The sequence below is a fragment of the Rhinatrema bivittatum genome, chromosome 5 (assembly GCF_901001135.1).
Source record: "Rhinatrema bivittatum chromosome 5, aRhiBiv1.1, whole genome shotgun sequence".
In the NCBI taxonomy this organism is placed as follows: domain Eukaryota; kingdom Metazoa; phylum Chordata; class Amphibia; order Gymnophiona; family Rhinatrematidae; genus Rhinatrema; species Rhinatrema bivittatum.
Window position 1 is genome coordinate 35,425,876 of NC_042619.1, and position 14,477 is coordinate 35,440,352.

The following is a 14,477-nucleotide window of genomic DNA, read 5'->3' on the forward strand; positions in this document are numbered from 1 at the left end:
GCCAGCCCCCAGGTCAGGTGATGGTGCGGCAGCAGCCCACCGGCGAGCATGAATTACACCTGCCTTGGGCAGGCGTAACTTTTCAAACAAAGGTAGGGGGGTTTAGATAGGTACAGGGGGGTGGGTTAGGGAGGGGAAGGTGCAGGGGGGGTGGAAGGAAAGTTCCCTCCGAGGCCGCTCCGATTTCGAAGCGGCCTCGGAGGGAACGGAGGCAGGCTCCGCGGCTCGGCATGCGCAGGCTGCCGAATTTGTGCAGCCTTGCGCGTGCCGACCCCAGATTTTAAAAGATACGCGCGGCTATGCGTGTGTCTATTAAAATCCAGCTTGCTTTTGTTTGCGCCAGTCACGCGAACAAAAGTACGCGCTGGTGTACTTTTTAAAAATCTGCCCCTTTGTTTCTTGTGCATTAATATCTTTATCTTTCAGTTATTTAAATATCTTTCATATATCCCCTATCTCTTCTCTCTTCTATGGTATACATATTGAGGTCCTTCAGTCTCATCTCACAAGTCGTTTGGCACAAACCCTACAGCAGTTTAGTTGTCTTTCTTAGTACTATCTCTAGCCTCTCTATATTCTTCCTAAGATATAGCCTGCAGAACTGAACACAGTCCTTCAGGTGATAGACCGATAAAGAGCTATTATCACCACTTTTTTCCCTACTGCATTTGCCTCTCTCTATGCACCCTAACATAGGGACTGGGTTAGAAACGTGTTGAGTGATGGAAAACAGAAGGTAGTGGTAAATGGAATTCTCTAAGAGGAGAAAGAGGAGATCAGTGGATTGCCTTTGTGTTGGGTCCTAGGGCCAGTTCTATTCATTATCTTTGTAAGGGACATTGCAACAGGATTAGAAGGACCCAGCAATTTCTTATGTTCATAAAATATTTAAGTTCTAAAATTTCCCCAAGCAGTACTTACCAGTTCTTTTCAGCCACCCACCAGCAAGGTGATCCTCTCTTCTCATTGCTCCCACTAGGTTTGGGTTACTGAGATCGTCTATTGTCCACTATTTTTGGATGGGAGTTGTGCAAGAACTGGGGAGAGATCAGGGAGAGGTACTAGGAGGATATCCAATCCATAAACTGGAGTGGGTGAACTGGTGTAGATATCAGCGAACTGGTGTTTCAAGTATTCATGCATATTTCGAAATAAACCTATTTCTGTGTGTAAATCAGGGTTTTACAAAAACATGATGTATTTTTTCACAGATAAAATACTTGCACTTATGTTTATAAAATAGGCAGAGAAAATATGTGCTGTCAAAACTTTATAAATATTTATATGTATTGAAGCATATATACAGGTATGGTATATACCTATATTTTATAAACTGCATGAACAAGATACACAGATTATAAAGTGCTGTGGTAGATCTCAGTGCACCTACATATGCGCATTCATGGGGCCATGCATAGATTTTTTAAATTTACCCTTAAAGTATCTATTTCACCCCTCATTCCCTGCTCTCATAATTATTATCTACATGTTTATTTATACCTTATCTACATGTTCATTTATACCTTCAAAAAAAAAATCTAAAAATTAGTAAAGCAAGATTTCCTTTTGCTAAGACCATGCTAACTCTTAAGTCTATCTCTATGGCCAGTGATTTTGTTTTAAGAATATCCTCCTATCATTTTGCCTGGCACCACTACAGGCTCACCAGTTTAGGGTTTCCTGTATCATACCTGGAAGCCTTTTTATAATCAGGTCAGGTGTCATATTGGCCATCCTCCAGTCTTCAGATATTTCAGCTGTTAGGTTACAGATTTCAGGAATATATTAAAGTGTTTTTAGGACTTGGGTGGATGCCATCTGGTCCTTGTGATTTGTTATTCTTTAATTTGTAAATTTGCTCTATTACATCCTCCAGCATCACAGAGATTTGTTGTAGTTGCTCACAATCATCACCATTAAAGAATGTTTCAGTTGTGGGTATGTTCTCAATATCCTCCTCAGTAAAGATCAAGGCAAAGACATCATTTACTTTTTCTGCTATTTTCTTGTCCTCCCTGAGCACCTCTTTTACCCCCTCAGTCATCTAGCAGTCCAACTGACTCCCATTCAGGCTTTTTCTTCAAAAGTATTTGAAAGGTTTTTTTTTTTTGTTTTTTTTTTACCTCTCTGGTAAGTTTCTTCTCAAATTATCTCTTGGTCTGTCTTAGTACTGTTTTACATCTAACTTGCCAGTGATTATGGTTTTGCCTATTTTCATTTGGGTCTGCTTTCCATTTTTTCAGCAATGCCATTTTGGATTTAACTACCTCTTTCACCTCATGGTTAAACCATACTGGCAATCATTTGATCTTCCTTCAAACCTTTTTAATGCATGGAATACATTTTTTTCTAGGCTTCCAAGATGGTATTTTTAAATAAATATAATTATAATAAACAGGAGGAATGCAAATTCTACTTAGTCAACTTTGCAAATAATTTTTAATCCCAATTACCATCATCGATTAAGAACACAGTATCAAAGATTATTCTTAGCTGCTAGTTAGTTGTCCATCCATCATGTCTCACCACACAATGGACCCCAAGCGGTATCAGTAGTAAGCACTCAAAATTCAGTCATTTACCGGTTTTGCCCTATCAGTCTCCCTACCCTTAATATAAATACATTTTTATTATATCCCTCAAAACTTTAAAAATGTGATATTTAAAAACACGCATTTTTTATCAATCAAAAATCCTGCCTGGGGTCTTGCTATCATCAAAATCTCCAACAAAAGTTTTTATCTCCATTATTATATTTTAGCTAAGTCGCCCACCATGAGCTCATGTTATGGTGGGCTCTGCCACCTGCATCAGGGGTTAACCACTCTGGAATGAGGCAAAAATAAATACAAAAATACATTTAAAAATCAGACAAACAACACTTAATTCTTGCAAAATATAACTACTAGTTCAGGCCTATTTCAGCAGAACACTCGGGACAAATCATTTCAAAAGCACACATACACACACCTGAGACATTGGAACACCCAACTCATTATCTTACACCAACCCTCGCAAAATGGTGAAAAGTTCTTAGAGGGCAGTCAGACACTCTGATTTTTTGAATACCCATCTAACGACTGACATAATTCTTATTCTATCATAGTCTCCATGTTTAAAGTTATATCCTATTGCAGTAGTTCTACTTAATGTCCTTTCTCCAGTGAATATATTTGATTGCATTATTATCCCTATTGCTTAGTGGACCCTCTACGATAACCCTTGAATCATCTGATGGAAACTGGGCACCTATCTAGACATTAGAGACACTGTCTCTATTCATAAGTACCAGGTCTACTATTTCCCTTCCCCTTATCACCCTTTTCCTGAGCAGAGTCCCTTGAAGGGGTCCAGGATCTCTTTACTTCTGAGTTCACTGACAGGATTTCTTAATTCTCATCCAGCAGATTAATATCTCCCACCAACACCAGCTCCCCCTTCTTTCCCACATTTTGGATGCTTTTAGCCAGGTGTCTGTTCAGTGTTTCCACTTAAGTCAGTAGCCTATAGAACATCCTGATGGAGCGCACTGTTAGCCGGCATTTGGACGCGTATTTTGGACGCGCCGGCATTTGGACGCGCGTTTTGGATGCACGTTTTGGACGTGCTAGCTTTACCATGATATTAAGTTGGAGGGTGCACAGAAAAGCAGTTTTTACTGCTTTTCTGTGCACCCTCCAACTTAATATCATGTGCTGGAGAAATTAGCGCCTACCTTTGGGCTTGGCGTCCAAAACGCGCGTCCAACCCCCCCAAACCTAATAGCGCCCGTAACATGCAAATGCATGTTGATGGCCCTATTAGGTATTCCTGCGCAATTCAGAAAGGTAGGCGCTTATTTCTCCAGCACCGGGAAAGTGCACAGAAAAGCAGTAAAAACTGCTTTTCTGTACACCCTCTGACTTAATATCATGGCGATATTAAGTCGGAGGTCCCGAAAGTTTAAAAAAGTAAAAAATAAAAAAAAAAAATGTAAAATGGGCCCGCGGCTGGCGGGTCGAAAACCGGACGCTCAATTTTGCCAGCGTCCGGTTTCTGAACCCGTGGCTGTCAGCGGGCTCAAGAACCGACGCCGGCAAAATTGAGCGTCGGCTGTCAAACCCGCTGACAGCCGCCGCTTCTGTCAAAAAAGAGGCGCTAGGGACACGGTAGCGATACAGAGGCATTATTTCATTTTCCATTTTATTCACCATTCCCTTTCTAATAATTCCTAACATTCTGTTTGCTTTTTTGACTGCCGCAGCACACTGAGCTGATGATTTCAAAGTATTATCCACTATGACACCTAGATCTTCACTATGACACCTAGACTCCTAACATGGAAGCTAACTATAGCATCGGTTATTTTTCCCTATATGCAACACCTGGCACTTATCCACATTAAATTTAATCTGCCATTTGGATGCCCAATCTTCCAGCCTTTTTACCGCTGGGCCAAATTGCAAGGTCCTCCTGCAATTTATCACAATCTGCTTGTGATTTAACTACTCTGAATAATTTTGTATCACCTGAAAATTTGATTATCTCACTCGTCGTATTTCTTTCCAGATCATTTATAAATATATTGAAAAGTAAGGGTCCCAATACTGATCCCTGAGGCACTCCACTGCCCACTCCCTTCCACTGAGAAAATTGTGTTTCCTGTCTTTTAGCCAGTTTGTAATCCACGAAAGGGCATCGCCACCTATCCCATGGCTTTTTACTTTTCCTGGAAGTTTCCCTCCAAGGCAAATTTGTAATATTATTATTATGTTTTTTAAAGAAATGATCAGTGACAGGGAAACCACCCCTATTAGTTCAATGTTGGCAAGGGTCCAAAGGCTCTCTCTGCACCTGCCTATTACCAAATTCCATACATGCAGAGTTAGGATACCCCCACTTATAAAGCAAGAGACACCACTACAAACATTTTGCACCGTTTGTTACAAAGTGCTGGGCATGTATGTCAGTGGCATCTCTAGACAGAAGAACCTTCTAAGTAACAAAGAAAGCTCTGGCCAGTTTCAACCTTCTAAGAAAACTACCCCTGAAATTATTCAAGTGCTTTAAAAATAAAAAAATTCTTCTATATAGAAGTGGGACAGAATCCCAAGATAATACCTGCACTTCAAGTTCTAGAATAGAAACTCCCCCAAAAAAGGGTGTAGAGCAGAACAAAGGCAATTCCCCTTACCATTCATCATAAAAAAAAAAATAATAATCAAATTCTGGTGTGACCTCATTAACAGCATCACAGCCTCCCTCCGCTTTCAGGAACATTATATAATACAAAATCCAGTAAAAAATGTACTTGGGACCTACAGGAAGTCATAACACCATAACTGACAGACTTAAACCGGTAACAATCCTACCAATGAAAAGGCAATATTGCAAATATTACAGGTACCCCGGCAGCCTTTTGTGCCTCCTCCAATCTTCAGCCACCATCAGGATGGGTCAGCAGCTGCCAGTGGGATGCATGTGCCAGTGGCCTGTTGGAACTCTTCCAATCTTAGTCACCAGTGGCTTTGTGACTCCTTTACTCTTCTCTGGCAGAGGTGCGCCTGTGGACTATCGCATCTCTTCCTTCATGGCGTGGGCTTTCTTCTATCCCTACTCATTTCCCATGGATACCCTATTATGGTCTGTGGATAACAGGTTGGGAAACACTGATCCAGAGTATCAAAGACTGAGGAAATGTCAAAGGTATGAGGGTATAACCTTGGCCTGAATCAAGGCCCATTCTTGTGGAGTCTAAAACAGACAGAAGCAAAGTTTCAGTACTAAGTGACTTTCTAAAACCAAACTGGCACTGATTGAGGACCTGATTATCTCCAATATATGAGTTAAGCTGGTGTAAAGCTAGAAATTCAAGAACATTTTAAATGAAAGGAAGGATGAGATGGACCTATAATTAGCTACTTAAGCAAAGGGTGGACAGAGGCTCGTTTGAGAGTTTTTGGGACAGTGAAGGATAAATTCATGATATCTATATGAAAATGAGCAATAGTGTCCTTCACTAACAAACTATTTAGCATGCACACAGTAAGGGTGATTTTCAAAGACATTTCTGCAGGTAAAATGGTGCTTTACCCATGGAAATGGCCTTTTACAAAATTATCTGCCCAAAACAATGTGGGCCGGATTTTAAAAGGGGTACGCGCGTAACCCTTTTAAAACCCTCCTGCAAGCGCTGAGCCTAGTTTGCATAGGCTCGGCGGCGCGCGCAAGCCCCGGGACATGCGTAAGTCCCGGGGCTTCGCAAGGGGGGTGTGTCAGGGCGTGTCGGGTGGGCGGTGTGAATTTCGGGGCGTTGCTGGGGTGTCTTGGGGGCGTGGCGCCGGCCCAGGGACATGGTCGAGGCCTCCGGACCAGCCCCCAGGTCGGGTGATGGCAGGCGTAACTTTAAAAACAAAGGTAGGGGGAAGATTTAGATAGGGCCGGGGGGGTGGGTTAGTAGTGGAAGGGAGGGGAAGGTGCGGGGGGGTAGAAGGAAAGTTCCCTCCGAGCCCGTTCCGATTTCGCAGCGGCCTCGGAGGGAACGGGCAGTGCGCGCAGGGCTCGGCGCGCGCAAGTTGCACAAATGTGCACCCCCATGCGTGCGCCGACCCCGGATTTTATAAGATACGCGTGGCTACACGCGTATCTTATAAAATCTGGCGTACTTTTGTTCGCGCCTGGTGCGAGCAAAGGTACGCGCGCGCGTAGATTTATAAAATCTACCCCTATGTGGGTAACAGTAAGTGGCTAGGGCCTGCATGCACTTATATTTATTTGCAGTGAGCAGAGGCACTCCCAGGATTGTTGTAAGATTTAGTTGAGGGTAATCAACATATGCCATCTTCACTGCATTGGAGGAAAGGTGACATATAAATAAATAATCATAAGAATAGGGAATAAGGGTCGAGAATGACATAGATACCTACTATGGAAAGTTGCTTCTACTTTTGACACTGGATCTGCAATTGTTTGTCTTTTTCTCCAGATCGTGACTATATCTCAGCTGGCTGGTCAGTAGCATCAGAAAAGAAGGACTTATTCCCCTTCTTTGAATAGAATGGGCCGGAAAAGATTCTCGGTGAAAAAAAAGATCATAGATTGATGGTCATTTAAATTAGAGGAGGAGGATGGCAAATGGAGGTTGATGCATTTGGGTTGCCACCTCTGACAAACAAATGAATATTGTGAGGAAAATTACAAAAGTAAGAAGCTCACTAGCCTAGCCCTAAGCAACAGGGAAGGGGAGGGTGTCAAGTGTGAGGCTATAAAGAGTATAAACAAGAAGAAATAAATGGAATGCCATAAGCACAAATTCTCAAGTAATACAATTCCTGATCAGCCAGCCCTCATGGTGGAGGAGGACCTGAACATCATTGCTATTAAGGAGACGTGGTTCAATCATTCCCATGCATATTATACAGCCATACCAGGATATAATGAGGTAGATATTCAAAGCTGTCCGTGTAAGTAACTTAGTCTAGTAGAACTTATCCGGCTAAGGGGGTCATTTTCCAAAGGGATTGAGTGCAATAGCTAAGTCGGAGCGGAGTCCGCACCGGAAGAGGAGATGTCAGGGCGGCTTTGGGGCGGACTCCGCGACGGCTTCACTGACGGCGAAAAGGTAGGACACTTTATCGCTGCCAGCAGCGCGCCCAATAGCACCACCTTTCACCTTGGCGCTATTGGGTGCGAAAGCCAGCAGCGATTGCACCGCGGAGGTGCGATGACTGCCGGCTCTCACACACCCCCTCCAGCAGTCCCTCTTTCTAATGCTCTCTAACAGTCCATCCCCACCAGTTCATATCTCTCTTTCCCCCTCCACCAGTCATTCCACCAAGTTTGTCTCTCTCTCTGTACTTTTCTACCACTCTGTCTCTGTCTGTCTCTGTCTGCCAGTCCATTTCTGCCAGTCTATCTTTCTTTCTACCAGTCTATCTTTCTTTCTGTCCACCTGTCTTTCTCCCTCCACCTCCTCACCAGTCTCTCACTCTCTTTGCCTCCACCAATCCATCCTAGTCTGTCTCTCTCTTTCCCTCCACCAGTCCATCTCTGCCAGTCCGTCTCTCTCTCCCACCCTGCCATTCTCTCTCTCTCTCTCTTCCTCCCTAGTCCATTCCTCCCAGTTTCTCCAGATCCAGCTGTGTGGCTGCCTGTAGTTTCACTGCATATGTTATTGACTATAAGTACATTCTTGCACATTTACTGCTGTGTTGGCAATTATATTATATTCCATTTATATCGGTAAGCCTTATTTAATGTTTTATATAGTTTTAATGAGTCTGGTGTGCATATAATTGTTTCTTTATTTCATTAATAACTTTTCGATATATGACACATAACTGCAGGTAAAAATGACAGGGAAACATGTGGGGGGCCGCAACAATTTTGGAGGCTGAAAAGGGGTCCACAGTCCCAAAAAGATTGATCACCCCTTTCCTAGCTGTATTCTCTTGTACCAACTTAGGGAATGCGGTATGGTTGGTAATGTCTTACAGTGGTTTCATTCCTTTTTGCCCGACTGATCTCAGCAGGTTCGTCATGGTAGTCAGAATTCAGATTGGAGCCATATCAATACTTGTGGCCCTCGGGGATCAGCCATGTACGCTGTTCTCTTTAATATCTATCTTGCTCCTATTTGCAAGCTGTTGGCTTTTCTCTGTGCAGGATACAGAATCTGTGCTGATGACATTCAGCTTTTTATACTGCTGTGCTGTACCTGGTCAGACACTGCAGAAACAGTCACCATTTATCTTTATGCAACCAGACAATGGTTAAAAAAATAACTAATTGGCTCCAAATTTATCGAAAACAGAAGTTATAGTTTTATGACATTCCATCACTATGTTAATGCCTAAGATTTCTTTGCATTGCTAACATTGCTATTCCTGTCTTGTCCTAAGTCAGATTCTGATTTATCTTTTAACTCACAGATCAAGGTTGTTATTAAGAATGGATTTTTTTAAACTTTGTCTTCTATCTGGTCTAAAATCTCTTTTATTTCCTTCAGATTTTAGAACAGTAGTGCAAGCTATGGGGCAGATTTTCAAAGGCTACGTGCGTAACATACGCGAGTAACCCGAGAAAATCTGCCCCTGCGCGCACCGAACTTATTTTGCATAGGCTCGGCGGTGCTCGCAAGCCCCGGGACGCACGTATGTCCCGGGGCTTCGAAAAAGGGGCAGGAAGGGGGCATGTCCAGGTCATGTCCAGGGTCAGGGGAGGTCCAGGGGCGGGTCCGGTAGCGTGACAGTGGTCCAGGGGCGTGTCCTGAGCCCTCCTCCATTCCGGCGCGAACAAATCTACGCCTGATTTTATAACATGTGCGCGCTGCCTTGTGCATGTTATAAAATCTAGGGTCAGTGCGCGGAAGGGAGTGCACACATGTGCACCTTGCGCACGCCGAGCCCGAGGGCTGCCCCGATGGCTTTCCCCGTTCCCTCCAAGCCCGCTCCGAAATTGGAGCGGCCTTGGAGGCAACTTTTTTTTCGGTCCTCCCCACCTTCCCCTCCCTTCCCCTATCTAACCCACCTCCCAGCCCTACCTAAATCCCCCCCTCCTACCTTATTTTATTTCTTATGCCTGCCTGAAGCAGGCGTATCTTGCGTGCGCCGGCCAGGCCACACGAAGGAGGCCTCGGGACCGTCCCTGGAACCACCCCCGGACCACTGCCACGCCCCGAGACTCGCCTCGGACCGCCCTCTGACCCCCATACCTGCCCCCCGGACCCGCCCTCGAAACACCACCATGCTCCTGGACCCGTCCCCAGACCGCCCCTTTTTCGAAGCCCCGGGAAATACGCGCGTCCCGGGGCTTGCGCACGCAGGGGCAGATTTTCTCAGGTTATGCGCGTATGTTATGCGTGTAGCCTTTTAAAATCTGCCCCTATGATTTTACCACTTTGAGATTATTGCAATTCTATTTAGATGGATGTAAAAACATATTCTATAAAACCACTTAACAACTCTTCAGAATGCCACAGCCAGAATTATTTCAGGGAAGAGTTTGGGAGACCACATTATGTCTATTTTGTTACAGTTGCACTGGTTATCAGTTATGTGGCATAGAAAATATAAGATAGCCCTGAATGTTCATAAACTACTGCAAGCCAACTCCAGCCAACTCCCTCCCTTGGGCAAATGCAATGTTGTGCATATACAATCCTCCTTGTTGCCTGCTTTCATCACAGCATGGTCTGTTGGACATACCATCCATACAACAGCTCGGCTTGCTGAGATATGAGAACGTACTTTCTCAGGCGCAATACCTGCCTGCTGAAATGTGGCTTACAGTATCCACAAAACCTTTTAAGACCCTGTTGAAAACCTATTTCTCAACACTAAGTGGTAATGAATAATGAGGACGGATAGCAAAAATCAATAGATCATAATATCCTCAATTAAACACAATTGTTACCATCAATGTGGCCAGTCATAATAGGCACTTCCGGCTGCAAACTAAAGCCTTCATTTGTTTTATATCTAATCATCAGCCAAAGTTAATTTTTTTTTTATTTTGCAAATTTAAATGCTTGGATTTGTATCTCAATATGTGTAATAAACGTGGTAGAAACCCCACCCCACCCTGTGGTAGAAAACCTATTTCCGTCAGCAAGCTTTCGACTGCTGAGTCTCAGTTATTGTGCTGTTTTATTTTGTATTATTTGTCATTTTATTTTAGTTTTACATCCATTTTAGATGTTCCTATGCAGACATATCTTAATGTACCTATTTTATTTTGCTTTCATTTTTATCTGTTCTTAATCAGAATTTTTATGAATGTCTATTTTCTGTACATCGCCTAGAGCCCTAGGTATTAGCAACTAACAAATGTAAATAAACATTAACATGACTTCTAACAATTTAGCAGGGGTCAGAACCTGCACTAAACTGGGCATGCACCTACAAGCTAAAAATTAGTGTTCATGCACACTCTAAATATTCATTCCAGGGTCTAGAGACATATTTTTTCAGACCAGAAGAAACCAATCAGGATCTAGCTATGTTCAAGGCAAGCAGAAAACAATCAAAAAACAGGGATCATGTGTGGGGAAGAAAATGTTATCATCCAGGCAGACTGTGGATATGAAAGAGAGCCATGCAGTATTGGACAGTACTATGGGGTAGTTTATGATGGAAAAAATCGGGGGCTAAAGACGACTGGCCGAGCCGCCCCCGTAACGGCGCGCCACCCGCAATGTGCGGCAGCCATCGGGGGGCAGGGACGAGACGGGTGGGGGGGGGGAGTCATCAGTGGCGACAGGCGCGCCGCTGATGACGCGTCCCACTCAGGGGCGCCGCGTCATCGGCGGGCGACAGCGGCTCGGGCCGATGACGCGGCGCCCCCTTTAAAGGGCCGCGATGGGAGTGGGCCCGCCCCTTTTTCCCCTCACCTGAGGACCCGGACGATTACCGGCTCAGGTGGCCCCAAGTTAATGGAAATAAAGCTGCGGCCTGTTGATACCAATAACTGTTTCAGTGTGGTCACTTGACAAAGTCAAAAGTGTAACAAGTGGGGGGACAAAAGGTGTGGAGAGGGGGAGGGTTGGCAAGGAAAAGGAACCCAGCACAGGGAGTAAGTGGTGGCTGCCAGCATTAATGACTTGGATTCTTCAAGTGGTGGCATGAGTTTGTAAATTTTTATGATGACGACAAAGATGCCCTAATAGTGCTGCAGTGATAATGCAAACAGGCGGTGGAGAAAAGAACTAATGGAATTTAAGGAAACATGGGGTAACTGGGAAGAAGTGGAGAAGAAAGTCGGAGATGAGCTGGCATCCATGGCATTGCGCCAGAAATGAAACTGGGCAGGCGAGATGGGCCTAATGGTCATTATCTGCTGGTCAATATCTGTCTGTCTGTGTTTCTTTGCTTTGTTACCACAGTATTTGGTTTTGTTTTTACCATTGACTCTGAATGGAGCAAAACTCTTCCAACGACAGCTTCTTCCTTATTTTAAGCATTTTCTTTCTAAAGCTTTAATTTTAAACCTCATTCAACAGATGGATTTGTTTTATAGGCTTCTCTTGCTGAGCACTTGAGTGTTTTAAAATGTGGATTTAGAAATATCAGTCCACATGAAATATAATGAAAATATGAATAGCCTATATGAATGGCCTATTTTATTCATAAGATATAACCGTTTCTGTTTGTAGGCTTTTAAATTTGAGTATATGGATGAAATGTCTCTTTTCATAGAACAATGTTTTGTAGTTTGTTGCTGTGAAATCTTGAAGGCTAACAAGAAAGTGATAGGAAAGAGAAGATTTTTTTTTTTTAAATTTGATGGCATAAGAAATATTTAGCAATGCATAGTATAAGAGTTTATTTGAAGACCCTATGTGTGTGAATAACTGAATTGCTTGTATCATATATAACCATCATAAGGACACATCAAATTAATCAAACAGAAAAAAAAAAGAAAATTAGTGAAGTCCAAGTTGAACTCAGCAGTGAATTTATAAAAGAAATGGAAGGGGTTTATGGAAAAAAATAATAATATTCTTGATCTCTGTGAACAGCTTCCATTTCTGATAGATACAAAAATAAACTCTCAGCACTGCAGTACAGATAAACCCGATAGGGGCATAGGTAACATAGGAATACGTTATGTGTTATATTTAGCATTTGCAATAAGAAGGATCTTAAAGTGTCGGTGAAGCTAGCAGCATCCGCTTTACAAAGGTCCTACTGCGGGCCGAAACTGGCTATTCTGTAATACACAGGGATGTGCAGAGCAAAATTTTATGTTCATATTTCTTATGTCCGAAAGGGGGTCCCACTTGCGGCCAATATGGACATTAAAAAAATCCAATGAGTTGGGTATATGTACATATGTGCAAAAAAAAATTTAAACCCCCTCACCCTCCTTAATCCCCCCCCCAGACTTACCACAACTCCCTGGTGATCGAGCGAGGAGTGAGGACGTCATTTCTGCAATCCTTGGCGAGAAGCATGTGACGTCGGCGGCACGTCGAGTGACGCGGCGTCACGTGATTCCCGGCGAGTTTGCGCCGGACGGCTCGTTCGGCCCAAAAAGAACTTTTGGCCAGCTTGGGGGGGCCTCCTGACCCCCTCAAGCTGGCCAAAAGTTCTTTTTGGGCCGAACGAGCCGTCCGGCGCAAACTCGCCGGGAATCACGTGGCGCCGCATCACTCAGACGCGGCGTCACGTGATTCCCGGCGAGTTCGCGCCGGACGGCTCGTTCGGCCCAAAAAGAACTTTTGGCCAGCTTGGGGGGGCCTCCTGACCCCCCCAAGCTGGCCAAAAGTTCTTTTTGGGCCGAACGAGCCGTCCGGCGCGAACTCGCCGGGAATCACGTGACGCCGGCGTCACTCGACGTGCCGCCGACGTCACATGCTTCTCGCCAAGGATTGCAGAAATGGCGTCCTCACTCCTCGCTCCATCACCAGGGAGTTGTGGTAAGTCGGGGGGGGGGGGGATTAAGGAGGGTGAGGGGGTTTATATTTTTATTTTGGCTCAACAATCGCGATTTCCCACATATCGAACATATCTATGTTCGATATGTGGGAAATCCGATCGTTTATGTCGAATCAATTTTTTAAGTTAAAAAAAAATATGAGTTGCGTTTTACTAATGCGGTCAATCCGAATGCACACCCCTAGTAATACATATTCACATGCGTTAACTCACTTGCATATAGGTAAAGTATATAAATAGCATGGTACTGACTGCATTTGCCATTGACATGTTATTTACTTATAACCCCATATGAGGAATTAAATTTAATCTGATGTCTTACCACACTAAGAGGTAGATCTTAAATATGTACGCGCGCGCGTACTTTTGTTCATGCAACCGGCGCGAACAAAAGTACGCCGGATTTTATAAGATACGCGCGTAGCCACGCATATCTTATAAAATCAGGGGTGGGCACGCGCAAGGCTGTGCAAAATCGGCAGCCTGTACGCGCGGAGCCGCGCAGCCTGCCTCCGTTCCCTCCGAGGCCGCTCAGAAATCGGAGCGGCCTCAGAGGGAACTTTCCTTCCACGTTCCCCCCACCTTCCCCTCCCTTCCCCTATCAACCCTACCCCCCAGCCCTACCTAAATCCCCCCTACCTTTTGTTGTGCAAGTTACGCCTGCTTGAAGCAGGCGTAACTTGCCCGCGCCGCCTCGGCATCCCCCGGCACAGGCCACAGTGCCGGGGGTCTCGGGACTTCTTAACCCCCTAGTTAATTAGCTTCCTTTTTACCCTGTTAGCCTTGACCCTTAAAACCCCGCTGACTAGCCTAGGGTTTTTTTAGGACATTCACACCATCCATATCAGAAGTAAAGTTAGATAGTAACTCTATAGTTACTATGCGATAGTGTACTATGCTCATGTTTTTACTCATCAATAAGAAATTTCCCCCTCCTCCCCCCCCTCCATGAACAACCTTCCTTCCCCCTCCCCCCCATTAGCAAACCTCCATCCCCATGCGCTAGTTTCGCTCTAATAGTGCATACTGCTACTGTTCCTAGTTATGTTATATTATCCAAGT